The sequence below is a fragment of the Hipposideros armiger genome, unplaced genomic scaffold, assembly GCF_001890085.2.
Source record: "Hipposideros armiger isolate ML-2016 unplaced genomic scaffold, ASM189008v1 scaffold_483, whole genome shotgun sequence".
Lineage (NCBI taxonomy): Eukaryota > Metazoa > Chordata > Mammalia > Chiroptera > Hipposideridae > Hipposideros > Hipposideros armiger.
Window position 1 is genome coordinate 879,282 of NW_017731833.1, and position 18,897 is coordinate 898,178.

Genomic DNA, 18,897 nt, shown 5'->3' on the forward strand with positions numbered 1-18,897 from the left:
AAGATGGTCCTTATCCCAAAGAGAGACTCGAGAGCCCTGCTCTGGGCTTTTTATTTGCTCTGACACTTAGACAACCTCTTTTTGTCTTTAAAGCACTTGCGTGTCTGGAAAGCAGCCACTCCGAGAAGGCTTTTTTTTTTCTTTTTTTCTTTCTGTATTTCAATGGGAACCTGTGGTCTTTTTGGGGTTTTGATTTCTGTCTTTTGGAAAGGTGGGCACCTGCAGCTCTTTTGTCTGCAGGCTGGGACGGTCGTCCCGACAGCAGGAGGATGAAAGGGGGCTGACCGTGGTCTGGCTGGGAGCCTTTGTCAGTTCAGGCCTCCGGATGAGAGAGAGAGGTAAAATGACCTCAAGAATTGTGCTCTTTCCTGGGACCGGAGTTGAGGAGGAGATGGAGGCCAACTGCCCTCCACTAATTGATTGATTTTGCAGCATGTGGAAGGGCAGGGTGGTTTCCAGGTGGCATCTGTTTGCGGTCTGCCCTTCGCCCCGCAGACGCAGCTCTGGGGGGAGAGCACACAGCACTTTGGTCACAGCCTCGGTCCTTAGTGGCTGAGCTCCGTGATGCCCGGGGCCCTGAAAGGAAAGGGTGGCCCAAGACACGTGGGCAGACGTGGAGTGGTCTGAGGTACCGGCTACAACGAAAGCCTGCTTCGCTGGCACAACGATTAAATACCCTTTAGGCCATGCTTTTGCCCCGTATCTGATGGCTAAGAGAGTAGGTGGCTCTGTCTTTATGTGTGTCCAGACACTGCAGAGCGGCGGTTTTCATGAGTTGATTAGCGGGACAGCCACCGGCTCCATTTCCTCAGCGGTAATGGGTAAGGCGCCCTGGGCTTGGGACTTGTGAGCACCTGCTGAGGGTGGCAGGTGTTAGCTGTTGTGCACACAGGTGGCAAGTGGCATTTTATCCGCCTTTCTTGACTCTGTCCCCAGCCTGGCGCTCCTTTCCTGGCATCCTGCAGGGGTGGCGCTGTGTGAAGCAGAAGTAAAAGACATGATGGGACAAAACCTGTGCTGGTGTGTGGTTCGGTGAGGCATGGCTTCCACTGGAAGGTAAAAGATGCCATCAGGTTGGCGACGGAGGTGAAGGTACCATGTGCCTCCTTTGTTTTAACCAGGGTCTTATTTTAAGATTAGAGAAGCTTTTGTCTTAAGAGATTAATTGTCCAAACAAATTACAAAAGGTCTCCGATGATTTCAGTATGCCTCTGATACTCTAGTTTTATTTTTTACTCAAGACTCTTGGCTGCAACTGAAAGAAATCCAACTTCTATTGGCTCGAATAATAAAAGCGAAATTTTTAGCTCACATAACTGAAGTTAAGGCTTATGACGGCTTCAGGCACAGCTGCCTCTCCCTCACCTGTTTCTCGCTGTGGATCTCGTGTTTTCCTATAGAATCTAGTCCTGTTCCATGTAGCAGGGAAGATGGTGCAGGTGGTGTTTGATTCACAGCCTCGCCTAAGTGACTGGAAATCTGAGACCTTCCCGCATGGGCTCTGGGTCCTTAGGAAGAGGACTTGGACTGACCCGGTTGCATCCCTTGCCCTGTCCTGAGTGTGGGTAGCCAGGGTGCTGTGATCCTTGGGCCCGTTAGAAGCACACCTTTAAACTGGGGGAGACATCGGTAAGTGTAGGTGGTGATTTTACAGCTCATTTTAATTTTGCTTTTTGCTTACGTGTGCATAAAATATCACTTTAAAAAAAAAGAAACATTTTCACTGTCTGACTAAGATGGCCATGTAAATCAGTGCTGACCCCAGTACCAAGGTTTAATAATTTGATCGCATTATTATCGTTTGCATGTCACAGCATCTCTTGGGGTGGGTGGGGCTAGAATCACCTCAGTTTTACATCTAAGGAAACTGAAGCTCAGAGATGTTAGGGAATTCCTTAGAACCCTTAAAGAGAACTAAGCAGAAAAGCAAAAGTAACTTCATGTATACTCTCTGTGTCTGTGTTGGGGGCTAACATTTTATGGGTAGGAATGAAGTATTAAAATAAAAATACAGTGCAGACCCCATCATCCCAATGAAGAGGTGAAACTCTCTTATGGCTTTGATTTTAAGGGTTGATTTAGGTTGCTCAATTCTAATAATAATAGTCAATTAAATACAACTTCCATTTGGAGGGCAGATGGTGTGAAAGAGCAGACATATCTGGGCACCTATCGGTAGACAGAAGCGTATCTATAATTTGGCAAAATCACTTCACGGGTTGAGCTGTAAAGTGACCCTGGGCTGGAAGCAAGCATTTGAACACATCATAGATGTCCAGTTTATCCTGCCAGCATCTTCACCTGGCTGTGGATACAGGCTGAGTGTTAGCTGATAGCCGCAGCAGAAAAGAAATAAGGACTAAAACAAAACTCCTCCCACTCGGGTCTGTTTTGCCGTCTTACCCATCTGTGTTAATGGCAGGAGCCAAAAACACAGCCCCTCTCTGTCGTCCCCTAATCTTACCCAGTCCGGAAGCTGCTCATCTAAGATCTAGCTTTCAACGTACATTCTGATTTGGCTTCGTCTCTCCATTTTTCTCTTCTCATCCTAATCCATCATTTCTAGACTAGATTATTGCTGGCTCCTAATTGATACTCCCTACTTCCACTTCTGCATCCCAATATTCTTAGAATATAGCCTGAATTTCCCCTCTTGGCTCACTGCTCTCTGTCCTCCTCGCCACCGCCCTCTTCCCTGCTATATGGGTTCCAGACACAGTTGCCCTGTTATTATATTTCTAATCCCCTAAACGCAAGCTTACATTTGCCAGAGTGCTTAGAAAAGTGCTGTATCTTCTGCCTGAAATTGTGTGTGTGTAGTTATACCCATCGCAGCCTCACTCTTGCCCTTTAGGTCTCAGCTTGGAGAAGCTTTTCTAGACCTTCCCTGCCTACAGAAGCTGCATGAGCACCCACGACCCAATCATTTTCTGTAACAGCTTCCGTAGCCCTGTAGCACTGACCATGCTGTGCAGTGATTTGGGTTATTTTTCATTTGTTTTCTTTTTAAAATCACCAGAGCAGCAGTGATCTTTGGTGTTTGTATTATTCACTTCTGTAACTATTAGCACCCAGAAGGTGCCCGGGTATAGTAGGTGCTCAGTAAATATTAGTCGAACATTTGCAGGCACCTAATGAGACAGAAATGATCACGCCTTCATGAAACATATGCTTCTTTAGTCAATTACACTCACATTTTTTTAAGTGTTAAGATTTTTTTAAAGTATTCAGTGCCAAGAATATGAAAGTAACTTGGTATTCCCAGGTCCTGGAATTAAATTTGCACTTCTGTTTTCACTGATTGATCTTCCTTCCTGCTGATTTTAGCGATTGTTCTGCCAACAGGCTGGGCAGCGTGTTAGAACAATGCAAAGGCTGTCATATCCAGGCTCAGAGCTGTCATAGCCTGTTGATGTAGATATGTGGATGATCCTTAATACAAAATAAAAAGCTCTATAGGTTTTTCATTTTTCAAAATGTGCTTTTAGTGAGTCAGGATAAGAGATGAGAAAGATTTTTAGGTAAGCCTATTATTGAACTAATAATAGGAGATCGGAAAAGTGAGCCAATCTGTAGTTTTCTTCCTGGCTTTAAAATGCTGTTGCATTATTTACAAATAATCTTTCTGAACATTTTGATGCACTTCATAAAAATAGGGTTTGAAATAATACTTAAATATTCAGTCTGGTGGTCTTTCAGAAGTGAACAACAATTTTTGTCTCATCATTAATGTGTGTTCATTACAACAATTTAAAATGTACTTTTTGATGTGGTTGTAATTCTTCACACTTCAATCTGAGGTACATTTCACATGTTTAATAGTCTTCTCTTGCCACAATTTGGTAGCAAAGTTAGAGCAATCATTTTTTTATAACTCAACGTTGCCATACTTTTTATTTTAAATTATACTTTTTTGGGGTAAAATTTGCTTGAAACACTGCCATATTCCTTAATAAAAAATGTATTAAGCAAAAAAAAATATTAAGTGTATCTAGGATTAAAGATGCATTCTCTTGATTCACTCAGGGCATTTTGGCCAAGTCCCTGAAATAAAATAACTATACAACCGTGAGTGCCTCTTTGATCCCAGAGGCATTAATTCACGTTCCCACACACTAGCACTTTAAGGTGAGTAGTTTTCCATTTCCATCTTTTATTACCTTTTCTTTTTCTTGAAACTGTGTTGTTGAGTCTTAATCCTTTCTCTTAGCAACAGCTTAATGCACCTGTCATTTTCCTTACCCGTGGTGTGTGTCCCTGTCTCCTCCGTCCATCAATCAAGGGACTTCCAGGCCCTGAGCCTGACTTGCCATCTCTCTTATGCCCAGTGCTTCACATCCCTGATTTTAACCATCTTGTCCTACCACGTAAAGATCACTCTTTAGAATAAGCCATTTTAGCCTCCTCAAACTACAATGTTAGCACATGCTAAAAAGGGGGTTTGTAGGAGAACAAATATAAGCTCACTCTGGCTCGAGTTGATCAGAATCAATAAAGTCGTGAGCTTATAACAAATGCCAGTGTGAAGAACTTCGAATTGGTGACTTTGAAAGATAGATAAATACAATTGACTTAATTCTTATTTTGTCAGTTCTGTTTCTACCGGAGCTGACTCAATGGTTTGAGTGGCACTTGGACATTTGTGAAGGATCGACATAGGATGCTTATTTGTACTCCAGGTAGGAGTACTATCTTTGGAGCTGATGCTGGAGGATAGCAGGCAGAGAGGCTGAGTGATAAGTTCTGCTGGTTCTTTTGGAAATGAGATTCCATAGATAATAATGGGGATGGTCATGGTGATGATGAAGACAGATGATACTGGTGGTGGAGATACCATCCTGGCTTTGTGCCTGAACCCTTTCCAGTTCTTTATTTGATCTTACTACAAATCTGTGCAATAAATTTTATTCTTACCCTTATTAGAAGATGAGGAAGCTAAGACAGTTTAAGATACTGGTTCACATCAGGCAGTAAGTGGTATTGATGAGATTCCACCTTAAGTCTGCTATTTCCAGAGTTTGCTTTAAAAAAAAATGTGTTCAAGTTTTAGAGCAGTTTTTGGTTCACAGCAAAATTGAGAGGGATGTACAGAGATTTCCCATATGCCCCCTGGAGACACGTGCACAGCCTCCCCCACTGTCAACATTCCACCAGATGGTACATTTGTAAAAACCAGTGAACCTACACTGACATGTCATTTTCACCCCGAGTCCATAGGTTACATTACTGTTCACTCTTGGTGATGCACATTCTAAGGGTTCTAACAAATGTATAATGACATGGATCTATCATTATGGCATCAACCAGACTGTTTTCACTGCCCTAAAAATGTTCTGTGTTCTGTCTGTTCATCCCTCCTCCTCACAGCCCCTGGCAACCACCAATCTTTTTACTGTCTCCATAGTTTTGCCTTTTCCAAAATGTCACCTAGTTGGAATCATACCATATGTATCCTTTTCAGGTTGGCTTTTTTCACTTAGTCATATGCGTTTATGTTTCCTCCGTGTCTTTTTGTGGCTTGGTAGCTCATTTCTCTTTAGTTCTGAATCATATTCCATTACCTGGATGGACCACACAGTGTGTGTATCCACTCACCTACTGAAGGCCATCAGATGTGTCTTTCTCAGATGTGTCTCTTGCATATATTCTCTCCTACTCTGTGGCTTGTCTTCTCATTCCCTTGATGATGTCCTTGGTGGAGCATACAGTTTTGATTTTAATGAAGACAAGCTAATCAATTATTTTTTTCATGAATCTGCCTTTGGTGTTGTATCTAAAAAGGCACTGCCATACCCCAAGATCATCTGATCATCTAGAATTCCCTTATGTTATCTCCTAGATTTGTAGTTTTGTGTTTTATATTTAGGTCTGTAATTCATTTTGAGTTAATTTTTGTGAAGGGTGAGAGGTCTGTGACTAATTTTTTTCTTCTTTTTGCCTGTGATACAAGTTGTTCCTGCACAATTTGTTGAAGAGACTATCTTTTCTCCATTATCTTACTTTTTATTCCTTTGTCAAGAGCAGTTGAATATATTGATGTGCGTCTATTTCTGGGCTCTTTATTCTATTCCATTGATCTATCTCTTCTTTCATCAATACTGATTACTCTAGCTTTATTACTCTAGCTTTATAGTAAGCCTTGAAGTAGGGTGATATCAGTCTTTCAACTTTGTTCTCTTTCAATATTGTGTTAGTCATTCTGGGTCTTTGCCTCTCCATATAAACTTTAGACTCAATTTGTCAATATCTACAAAATAAATTACTAGCTTTTTGATTGGGATTACACTGAGTCTCTAGATAAATTTGGGAAGAACTGACATCTTGACAATATTGAGTCTTCCTACCCATGAACATGAATTATCTCTCCATTCCTTTTTTTTATTCTTTGATTTATTTTATCAGAGATTTGTTGTTTTTTTCATGTATAGATCTTTTTTAAACCAGCAATAGTCTTTTGTTTAGTATATAATATAATGACTTTTAGTATATTTACAGAGCTGTACAACCATCACCAGTCTTGAAGCTATTAATATCCTTTAAATTATTCCTGGGTAATAATTAATAATTATTAGCGAACCCTAACTCAGGAGCAAGCATTTTACATGTAATTTCTTTCTTTCAAGTCTCTCAATAATCCTATGAGGTGGTATTAGTGACCCTCTCTTATAAATGAAATACTGAGATGTAGAGAATTTGCCCAAGGTACTGGTAGCCATAGAACTAGTGTTAAAAACCAGATGTGCTCTTTCTAGGATGTGCACTGTTAACTGCATTAGTGTAGCTACCTTTATCCATGGGGGATACCTTTCAAGCCCCCCAATGGATGCTTGAACCTGCAAATATTACCAAACCCTATATACACTATAGTTTTTTTCTATCTTGTGTAGGTCTTCTACATATTTTGTTAGATGTATACCTAAGTATTTCCTTTTTGGGATGTTAATAGAAGTGTTACTGCATTTTAAATTTCAAATTCCACTTGTTCATGCTGGTATATAGGAAAATGTTTAATTTTTGTATATGAACCTTGAATCCTGCAACCTTGCTATAACCGTTTTTTTTAGTTCCAGGAGTTTTTCTGTCAATTCTTTCAGATTTTCTATGTAGACAGTCATGTTATCTGCAATCATAGACAGTTTTATTTCTTCCTTCCTAGTCTCTCTACCTTCTCTCTTCTTGTCTTATTGCATTAGCTAGAAGTCCCAGGGTGATGCTGAAAAGGAGTGGTGAGGGGACGGCCTTGCCCTGCACCTGATCTGAGTTGGAAAGCTTTGACTTCCCCGCATTAAATGATCTCACCATGATGTTAGCTTTAGGGTTTTTGTAGATATTCCTTATCAAGTTGAAGAAGTTCCCCTTTATTCTTGGTTTCCTGAGAGTTTTAATCATGAATAAGTGATGGATTTTGCCAAATGCTTTTTATGCATCTATTGATATGATTATGTGACTTTTTTTAGCCCGTTGATGTGATAGATTATATTGGTTGATTTTCAAATGTTGAACCCTTCTTGCCAGAGCTTGTCATTTAGCCGCTTTGCAATAAGATCTCATTGAGCTATGTAAGAGTCATTCTGGTGTATAGGAGACTCTAGTCTATACCAAACAAAAAGCCTTTCCTTGTACAATGTTTAAAAGACCATCACCATAGTCTTAGATGCTTTTGATGTTGTTAAGTCTAGAATCACAGTACATGATATGTACATCTCTGAACCTTGACCCTTTGTGTTATTTTCAACATAATATTTCTAGGCATAACTACTGAGAACCATATAAATAACTTGGAGGAGAGCCTTATGGTTAATTTATCTTCAGAAGTTAATCAAACTAAGATATAAACATTATCATATGTGTTTCCTACTCTTTATCTCTGTCTCTGCCTTTCTCTCTCTCTCTATATATATATTTCCTGATAGGTTATATAGGTATAAAGTGTAATATGAGGTCTGTCATATTACATAATTAAGTTTGCGAACTTGCCACCGTGCGCTTACATTGGCAGCACTGTACAAACAGCTTGGGAAGGTTTCATAACCCTGGTGTATCTGTGTCTCACAGCTGTGTTCATGTCGACGTGTGGGTGTCTTGCTGAGTGACGTTCATTATTGCGTGTTTTTGTATGCCATCGCGAGAATGTCTTGAATTAGAGTGACAAACAAACATTAAACTTGGCAAGAGTGGAAGTGAAATCAGGGACATGTTAGTCCAAGTTGATGGGGACAATGCCATGAAGAAAACGGCAGCGTACAAATGGATTAAAGGTTTTTCTGAGGGGAGAGGACGCGTCACTGATGAAGAGAGGTCAGGGCGGCCAGTAATGAGCAGAACTGATTAAAACATTGCAAAAATTCGTCGAATTGTGCGTCAAAATCATCGGCTGACTGTGAGAAGCATAGCAGACCCAGTAAACATTGATAGAGAAACAGGAAAATCTTAACTGAAAATCCTGGCATGAGAAAGGTCTGTGCAAAAATGGTCCCGAAGGACCTTACCGATGAACAAAAGCAAAGGAGAGTTGAAGTTTGCCGAGACCTTTTGGAGAGGCAAGATGATGTTTTATGCTGTGTTATCACTGGTGATGAAACATGGGTGTACCATCCGACCCTGAAACAAAGCGTCAATGTGCACAATGGAAGTCAGCCAATTCTCCATGACCTAAAAAGTTCCATCAGTCCAAATCAAGAGTCAAAATGATGTTGCTAAGCTTTTTTGATATCAGAGGAGTTATTAATTATGAATTTGTACCAACTGGACAAGCAGTTAACCAAGTTTACTATTTGGAAGTGCTGAAAAGGCTGTGTGCAAAAGTTAGATGACCTAAACTTTTTTGCGAACAATTCATGGCTCTTGCATCACAATTCACCAGCTCACATGGCACTGTCTGTGAGGGAGTTTTTAGCAGTAAACAAATAACTGTATTGGAACACCCTCTCTACTCACCTGACCTGGCCCCCAGTGACTTCTTTCTTTACCCCAAAATAAAGGAAATTTGAAAGGAAGACATTTCGATGATATTCAGGACATCAAGGGTAATACAGTGACAGCTCTGAGGGCCATTCCAGAAAAAGAGTTCCAAAATTGCTAGGATGGACTAGGCGCTGGCATCAGTGCATAGCTTCCCAAGGGGAGTTCTTCGAAGGCGACTGTAGTGATATTCAGCAATGAGGTATGTAGCACCTTTTCTAGGGTGAGTTCGCGAACTTAATTATCAGGTGAATATATTTAAACTATAATATACACTCAGTTTGCCAGGTTCTGTTGTTTACAGACACATCCTTTGTCTACAGCTTAGGGTGTCCTTTTGCTGATCACTGTTTTCTTTGGTGTCAGGATAACCTATAATTGTTCACTTCAGGAGGTTTAAAACTAAAGTACCCAGGTTAACACCACATTTAGCAAGTAAACTTCATGGACTCATATTGAGTACAAACTTAATTCTTGGCTTCAGCTTGCTTTCATACACCTATTTTCCTTGTGCTTCATCTTTGTTTATTTTGCTCTATTTTTGGCATCTATTACATTTCTTTAAAACCTTAACACAATATACATAAACAACACACACACACACATATATATGATTTCAGTATTTATATTTTACATTATTTATGAACTATTTAGAGATACATTTAATTGTCTTAGCTTGAAAATAGTCACTTGCCCCAAGTGAGTAGAAAGAATGTTCTTTGCACTTAATTTGTCTGTTTGTAGCCATGGGGTATTGTGAAATAGGGGGGAAAAGGACAGAGCTGGCTTTTCATTTTTAAAATAATTTGCAAGGCTGTAAAATCTGTGGTATATTCGTATTAATATTTCTAAAGCTGTTAATAGCCTACTTAAAATGAAATTGTTTTTCATCCTTGAATATTTTGAAGAGGTGGATACAATGTCTGAAAGCATTTCTAAGAAAAAACTCAGTTTTTCTTACAAATGTAGTGGGCATCAGTGTACAAGTAGTAAATGTGTCATAACTTAGGAAGAAGAACTAAGGGCTATTTTCTGTTTCAACAAGAAGTTATGAAGTGTTGGATTTTCCCTGAGGAGCTAATTATTTGCTGAGATTACTATGGTAGCAGATTTTACAAGAAGTTCAAGATCTCTGTAAATAGCCATGAAAAAAAGCTATAGATGTTGCTTAAATGCAACACTGAAACCATATGAACCAATCTGTTTTTTAAAAAATGACTGAATGCAAATGATTATTTTTAACCATGAAGAATTTTCAATTAAAAAGTTTAATAGTTCTTATGAAGAAATATTTATAATGTTTCTGATCCTCTAGTTCCTTGGCCTCCTGTTAAAAAGACAGTAACATTATAATTTTCCAATCGGCATGTAAAGTTGATACTCATGTTAGAAGATGCCATCTTTATCGGTAAGGTATTAAAAGTTGTAGCAATGGTCATGCATAGTACAAAGTGTATCGACGCCTTCTTAAAACACTGTCTTTGGGAATATTCCATGTATCATAGGTGTTTTCACGAGGTCCTTCTGTTGCTTCTTGGGTGTGTGTCCTGGTTGTAGACATTTCTGTTCCTTGCCGCCTGACCAGCATTCATTCTGTCTCCTGGGGAGAGAACCAGATTTCTGTGTCTACATGGTTTGGGGGTGGCCTCAGTTCACCTTCTGACTCCAAAAGGCATGAAAACCCAGATTGGGCCAAAGAGAAACTTCACGTGCTATGCCAGGGATGGTCGCAGGGCCCACACTGGGTCATGCTGAGGGAGCACCCGTTCCGGCATATTTTGTGGGAACTTCTGGAAACAGGTGCTTTCTCTCCACTGGGTTGCTAAGCTGAGAAGCTCTAGGTGGGAAGTCGCAATGTGGATAGAGCCCTCCTGAGAACACTGTGGTAGCAGAGCCCTAATGTGGAAAAAGAGGGCGTGCTGATCATCCTTTGATCCCCTGGATCTGCTGTGCCCATAGCCAGAGGTACCCCTGGATTACCTAGCTACCTGAGCCACCATTTTACCTTATTGCGCTTAAACTAGTTTGATTTGTGGTTGTGTCATTTACCAAAATCTGGAGGGTTCAAACTGGATCTGTGGGTTCTCGTAAGTGATTTAATAATAAGATACAGTTTTACTAAGGTGCAGCCTATGTATATTTTGTGGAGGGCATTATTGAGGCAATTATCCTGATGAGTCAAGGAAAAGTATCCTTAATTACTTATCTATTTCCCACCATATCATTTGCATTTTTAAACATAATTTTAAATAGAACACTCTAACTTTAATGTCACTCTTGAATGAATAAAAGGGAAAGAGCAGTCGGAGAAAGCGTGAAGAACATTAGGTTGAAGGTGGGGTATGAATTCTGCTGGGCAGGTTTTGAAGGAAGTGGTTTAAAGAATAGGCAGGAGCTGTATTGGGCAGCCAGCTTCGGACGCGGATGTCGGGATCAGCAGACTTTCCAGCGTGCCTTGGGGTGCTTTTGATCCCTCTCCACTCTCCTTAATACGCTTTTACATCTTCATGGTAACTTAATATTTTTAACTATTAGCACAATTTCCTACAAACTTTTCCATTTCAGAACATTTTTACGATCTCCTTTTGTGGTGAGGATTTCATAGTTTAGTTAGACCTCGGAATCTTCCTCGCCTCTCTCTTCGCTCTGCAGGATTTATATAACGTGGGGATTACCTGTCTTTTAAGTATCATGGAAGCCAGATATGGAGTCTCAGTGATATTCGTGATTGACCTAGAGAAGTTGGAACCACCTGGATTCACCTGGGGACATTGTTCGTCCTAGCAGGACAGTGTTATAGCAGCGCCAGTCTCCTGTCAGGCAAGTTCCTTAGATCTTTGGAAAGAATATCAAAAGCTTCCCTTTTTTGCCTCTCTTGATAACGGCCCCAACTCTGCTTCTTTTCGTGGGATATGGTTTGCTGACCTTATGGTTGAGGGGCGGGCACAGCACTGGGGGTGCACTGGGAGTGTATGTGTAATGGGACTATGTATTTATAGGTGTGTAGATATGCACATACATATACACACATACATATACACATCACACACATGTACCTTTATATAGATCAATACATATACATATATGTATTATATACCTGTGTTTGTACGTGTGTGTGTACACACACACATTCACACATAGTACCTTCTTTCATTACACATAAAATCTTTTCATATATATACATTTATTGTATCTTTCTATATACTTACATATACATATATGTAATATATACCTCTCTCTCTACACACACACACACACACACACACACACACACACACATGCACATGCACTGTTTCACACACATACCTTTTTATGTGTTACTCCTTTGGTTAGGGTTTGTGATGTAACCCTGCCTGCCCATATGTAATAATATGAAGAAAGTCTCTTAAGTATCTGGAAAATATACGACGTCTGACAATTAAGTTCATGAACTCCTCCTAGAAAAAGTGTGACATACCTCACTGCTGAATATCACTATAGTCACCTTCGAAGAACTCCCCTTGGGAAGCTATGCACCGAAACCAGCGCCTAGTCCACCCTTCAAAGCAATTTTGGAACTCTTTTTCTGCAATGGCCATCAGAGCTGTCGTTGTGTTACCCTTGATGTCCTGAAGGTCATCGAAATGTCTTTCTTTCAATATTTCCTTGATCTTCAGGTAAAGAAAGAAGTCATTGGGGGCCAGATCAGGCGAATAGGGAGGGTGTTCCAATACAGTTATTTGTGTACTGGCTAAAAACTTTCTCACAGACAGTGCCATGTGAGCTGGTGCATTGTCGTGATGCAAGAGCCATGAATTGTTTGGTGAAAAGTTCAGGTCATCTAACTTTTTCACGCAGCCTTTTCAGCACTTCTAAATAGTAAAGTTGCTTAACTGTCCAGTTGGTAGAAATTCATAATGAATAATCCCTCTGATATCAAAAAAGGGTTAGCATCTTTGTTGCAACAAGTTCTGGAACTTAATTGTCAGTCCCTGTATGTGTCATTAGTCTATTTGTTTATTGTCTACTGGCCACTTGGAGGTGAAGACTACCGAGCTGTGCCTGTTTTGATAACAGGTTCTATTCCTGGCTTAAAAAAAAAAATCTGGCTTTCTGACCTTGAGCAACACATTTTACTTATCTGGATATTTGCCACAAAGATATTTTCAGTTCTAAATTTTTTATTCCCTGAGAATTTTTAAGGTCATTCTAATATTAACACCAGAAATATTTTGGGCTGAAAAGTATGGGTAGTAATATGATTTCACTTGCTTTAGCATTTTGCCCTGGCTTCATTACCTAATGCTGTTCTCCACACTTTGGGGAGCATAGCACACTACATTACCACAGACGTTCTAACTCGAGAGAAAACTGAGTAATGAATCTATCATTCTGTGTGTTCGCAAGTAGCATCCCAGTGGGTCAGAGAGCCCCTCTGAGGCACTTTGTTTACTGGTGAAACAGGTTATCCTTCACAGAACTCCACCTTGAACTCGCTCACCTTGGTGATCTCCAGGTTCTAACAGCAACAGGTTCCTTTAATGTTGCTGCTTGTTACCGAGATAAACCAGCTCCTGACAGTAACTTGTGTGTATTGACTTCTGTCTCCTGGATATCCCATTGATTTGTTTTCTTCCCACCATTTTGTTTGTTTGCAAGTATCCTGCAGATTTCTTATCCGTATTATCAGGGATATGTGAGAGACCCAGTATATCTCTGGGAATATTATTTGTGTTGTCTTTCTCTAAAAATGCAATGAAAAAAAAGGTTCTGTAACTTCACACAGTCTTTCGGACAGAGGTAGAATACCAAAGATTTCTAGCACAATTCTATGTTCTGGCTGTAAAACAACCACTTGCTAATCATCATTAATTATTAATGTTATAAATATCAAACTGTATTGAACATTCACAGTAAAAAATGTTGCAAAGTGCTGAGTTCTGAGCGATCTGCTCTATGTCCATTCTCTTAACTGAATGAAAGAAAAATGTACTCCAATTTGGCATGTCCATAATCAAAGTTTTAAATGTTTTGAAGAAAATTAAAACAGGATTGCTGATTTGTTCTGTACTAGGGACACCGTAGTACTTCTTCTAGATTTGCAATGAATGTATATAGGATTTTTATTAAAGAATACTGTTAAATAGTAAAAGAAAGAAGAGACACTTTCAAAATCGGTGTCACTAAATTGGTGTCATAAATTAGTAATTATTATGACCCTGAGGTTATGAGTGATACATATTTCAGGATTATTGATGAACAGAATCATTCTGTGTATTCTGTGCAGAGTTAGTGTTGGCTAAGATAATCCATTCTCCGGAGTAGAAACTGTAGCTTCACCAATATTTGCTTTATACGTATAATGCTCTGGCTAAGTGGGACCTTATCAATTCCTGCATTTTATAGATGATGAGCTGCCCAAAGGGTAAATGACTGGTTAAAGTGATCTATTGGGTTGCCGGAAAGTCATGACGCATTTTTGCAACTAAGAACAGAAAAAAATACGTCATGACTTTTCCAACAACCCAATAGCAATGGAGGTGAGATGAGCTCACAGATCTCCTAGTAATCATTTATTTATTAAAAATTAACTTAAATGAAAACCAGTTTTTCCCCTTCTTGGAACATTTCAAAGAAGGTGTCTTTGGGAGTCTCCCTTATTTAATGTTTTAGCGATGAATTGAAAACAATGGTGTTTAATGCAAAGCTACTAAGTTGACATGGATACCAGCCTAGGCCAGGCATGACTTGTATTTTTGTAATAGCTAAAGCTCGTTTGTTAAAAAAGGAAAGAGTGTTTGGTTCTATTCATTTCTCTTCCCCATGTCTGGGAAAGTTGGTCATATTTCTTCAGGTCTATGAGAGCTGACATCTATTTTAATGATTTTATTCAATATGAAATAACAAGAAACTAGGGGGTGAATCCTAAAAAGGGCAATTTGTCATATACAGACATAAAAAGTATGATGTAAAGGCATCTTTTTCAGTATTGTTCATTTGTTTATGTTGTGGATATTGCTAATTTGATAAGGATTTTATTTTTTAGCATGTGAATTCAGTATAAGGTTTAAAATCATTTTCTGTCTCTATGTGACTGTGCCTATATGTATTTTGTGTAAGATCGATGGTAAATGAAACACCATATATTCGAAAAATAACATACATATTGAGAAGGTCCAAATGTATAGCTCAATTGATTTTCAAAAAGTGAACATACCTGTTTCACCACTGCTCAGATCAGAATAAAACATTATTAGCATTCTCGAAACCCTCCCATGCCCAGAACCAGCAGTTCTTTCTGCCATCACTACTCGTTTTTCCTGTTTTTGACCTTTAAATGAATGGAGTCACATCTTAGGTACTCTTTCGGGAATGGCTTGGTATTTACATTTGTGAAACGCATCCATGTTGTTGCATGTGGCTGTGCTGCATTCATTCCCGTTGTTGCGTGGTCCTCGTTGCATGAATACACCCCAATTTATCTGTTCTGCTGATGGGTGTTTAGGTTGTTTGATTATTTAAATTGTGCTGTTAGGACCATTGTCCACATGTCTTTTGGTGCCTAAATATGTATGTATTTCTGTTGGGCAAATACATAGGCCTGAAAATAATGGGTTATGTGTGTGTGTGGTTTTTGTAAATACTGCTGAACAATTTTCAAATTTCTATTTCCTTCCAATGATGTGAATGTTGTAGTTGTTCCTCAGCTTCATCAGTCATTGGCATTGTCAGCTTTTAATATTGTCATTCTGCAGTTACATAGTCGTATTTCATTGTGGTCTAAATTTGCAATTCCTTGGTAATGAATAAAGTTCAACACTTTCAAAAGTTTATTGACATTTAGATATCCTCATTCGGAAAGCGCCTGTTCAAATTTTGTGCCCCCCCCTTTTTTTTCCTAATATCTTCTTTTTGGGGGACAGGAGTCCTTTCATATAAGGTCTTTGCAGATTGTACTTATCCTGCAAATAACTTTTCCTAATCTATGGCTTGCCTTTTAAATATCTCTTTTGATGAACAGAGGTGTTTAATTTTGATGTAACCTAATTCATCAATCTTTTTCTTTATGGTTCGTGCTACCTGTGTCCTGTTAAAAAATTGTTGCCTTCTCCAAAGTCATGAAAATGCTTTCCTAGGATATATTCTAGAACTTTATTTAGATCCATAATTAAATCAAGTCCCATATGTGTGAGACTGTTCACAGTCTATTTCCCTGATGTACTTGTCTATCCTTAGTCTAAAACACACTGTTTTAATTGCAATAGTTTCTCATAGTTCTTCATGTCTATCAGTGAAAGTTCTCCATCTTTGCTCTTTTTCACGATGATCCTGGGGGAGGATTCTGGGAAGAGGGCAGAGCAGGAAGCGTCAGGAATCTGGCTCTTCACCTAGACAGTCTCCCTGGTGGACTCTGTCTGAGGAACTATTCTGGAACTCGGGCGTCTATCGAAGGCTTACAACCTCTGGTGAGGAGGCCTGGATGTTAAATTGTGGTTCATTTTGGTCAATTTCAGCTTTCAGCACAGTGGCAGCTGTGCATCCTCCACTCCAGGCATTGGCTGGCAGCCGTGCACAGTGATCCTGGAGCAAGCAACCTGCACGCTGCTTGCTGGAGCCGGGAGGGCATCCAGAGCAAAACGGACCTTGCTCTCCAGATATCAGGGATCTGCGCCCCAATCTCTGCTTTTCATCACAGAGGCGCAGACATCAGGCAGGCAGCCACAGGTCTTCCACCATCCCTCATTGTTGAGGCCCCTCCCCCCCGATGAAGGGGTTTCCAGGGGACTTAAAGAGCCAGTGCCTTTTCTCCCCACCCCTTCATTTTCTCTTTTTCCTCTCTTGGGAGCCATACATGAAAGGCGAGGACATTCAAACGCAGCTGCATACACGGGGAGTACTAGAAAGTGACTATGCATGCCCAGGGAGGGGTTCGTGTTCATGAGACCTGAAAAGACCTGAAATTTATACTCCAGGCTGACCCTTGGCACAGAGACAATAAAAAACGAAAAGAAAAGGAAAACAAAGAACCATGAAACCAAAAACCAGCAAAACTTGGTGAAGGAGGAGAATGATTTTGAGAGTTAGCACATCATTAGATTAAAATATTTGGTTTTCAACAAAAAAAATTTCAAGGCATACAAAGAAACCAGAAAGTACGGCCCATTCAAGGGAAAAAAATAAATAAACAGAAACTGTCCCTGAAAACGATATTCCTGAATATTTTTGGCCTTTTGAATTTCTATATGAAATTTATATGCAGCTTATTGATTTATGTTTTAGAAACACTTGCTGAGATCTTGGTTGGGATCGCATTGAATCTGTAGACTGATTTCAGGATAATTGCTATTTTACTATGTTGACTCTTCCAGTCTGTCAACACTGTACAGCTTTCCATGTAATTCAATTTTTAAAAAAGTTTATCTCAGTAATGTGTTTTAGTATAACTTATTGTTTTGTTTTTTTTTTTAAGATTTTTATTGGGGAATTGGGGGAAGGGGAACAGACAAGTTGCTGTCCTTTTGTTCTTCAGTCTAGTTGTGGAGGACGTCGCTTCACTGGCCCAAGTTGGCACCATCATTGCACTCTTCCCAGGCGAGGCACATCAGTCGTCACTTCTGGACGGCTGTTCACTGCGGCTGCTGGCTGCTCATCCTGGCTGCTGGCTACGTATGGTAGCCCATGGCAACCCACTGCCACAGGGGCTGCAGCCTACACCATCTCTGGTGACTCACGGCAGCCCAGCTCCAGGTCGAGCTGTTGTTCAGCATCTTAGCTGTGGAGGGCAGTGTCACTGGCCCTCATATGTGGGATCCGAACCCGGGGCCCTCTGGTGTCCCAAGCTAGTTCTTAACTATTGCGCTACTCGGCCGGCCCATAGCTTATTGTTTAAGCAGTTTTAGATTCGCAAAATTGAGTGGAAAGAACAGAGTTCTCCTGTATCCCCTGCCCCCACACACGACTGCCCCCACTATTGACATCTCGAACCAGATGGTACATTTGTTATAACTGATGTACCTACACTGACATATTATCACCCAAAGTCCCCAGCTTACATTGGGGTGCAGTCTTGGTGGTGTACATTCTGTGGGTTTCAACCAATGTACAGTGACATGTGTATCCACCATTATTATCATATCATACAGAAAAGTTTCATTGTCTTGAAAGTTCTCTGTATTCTACGCCCTGGCAACCACTGATCTTTTTACTGTCTCCATAGTTTTGCCTTTTCCAGAATGTCATATAGTTGGAATCATGCAGTGTGTAACCTTTTCAGATTGGTCTTTCACTTAATCATATGAATTTGCGTTTTTATTCCATGTCATTGCATGGCTTGATAGCTCAGCTCTGTTTAGCACTGAAGGACACTCCGTGGTCTGGATGGACCACAGTCTATTTATCCTCTCACCGACCGAAGGGCATCTTGGCTGCTTCCAAGTTTCGTCAATCATGAATAAAGCTGCTATAGACATCCATGTGCAGGTTTTGTGAGGACATAAGTTAGCCACTCATTTGAGGAAATACCAAGGAGCATGATTGCTGGGTTGTATTGTAAGAGTGTGTTTAATTTTGTAGGAAATTGCCAAACTGTCTTACAAAGCAGCTGCACCACGTTGCATTCCCACCAGCATTTGGTGTTTGGGATTTTGACCATTCTAGCAGCTGTCATGGTATCTCATTGTTGTTCTAATTTGCATTTTCCTGATGACATATGCTGTTGAGCATCTTTTCATCTGCTTATTTGTCATCTGTGCATCTTCTTTGTGTAGCTGTTTATGAAGAAGGTCTTTGGTTATTTTAAAATTGGGTTGTTTGTTTTCTTATTGTTGAATTTAAGAGTGCTTTGTAGACTTTGGACAATAGTTCTTTATCACATATGTCTTTTGTAAATATTTTCTCCTGGTTTATGGCTTGTCTCATTCTCTCAATGGTGTCTTTTGCAGAACATACATTTTTAAT

At 39.9% G+C, this 18,897-nt stretch overlaps 1 long non-coding RNA gene across 2 annotated transcripts in view; it reads left to right on the top strand.

Moving 5' to 3' along the window:
* Window positions 1-18,897, top strand: part of LOC109395805 (uncharacterized) — a 426,818-nt gene that overhangs the window by 215,155 nt on the left and 192,766 nt on the right. Inside the window, exon 4 of one of the 2 annotated variants that reach the window (XR_002126728.1) lies at window positions 937-1,033. The exons of the other annotated variant lie outside the window; for it this stretch is intronic. This is a non-coding gene — a long non-coding RNA (uncharacterized LOC109395805). Of the gene's footprint in view, window positions 1-936; window positions 1,034-18,897 lie in introns of those variants that run through there. 2 annotated transcript variants of the gene reach the window in all.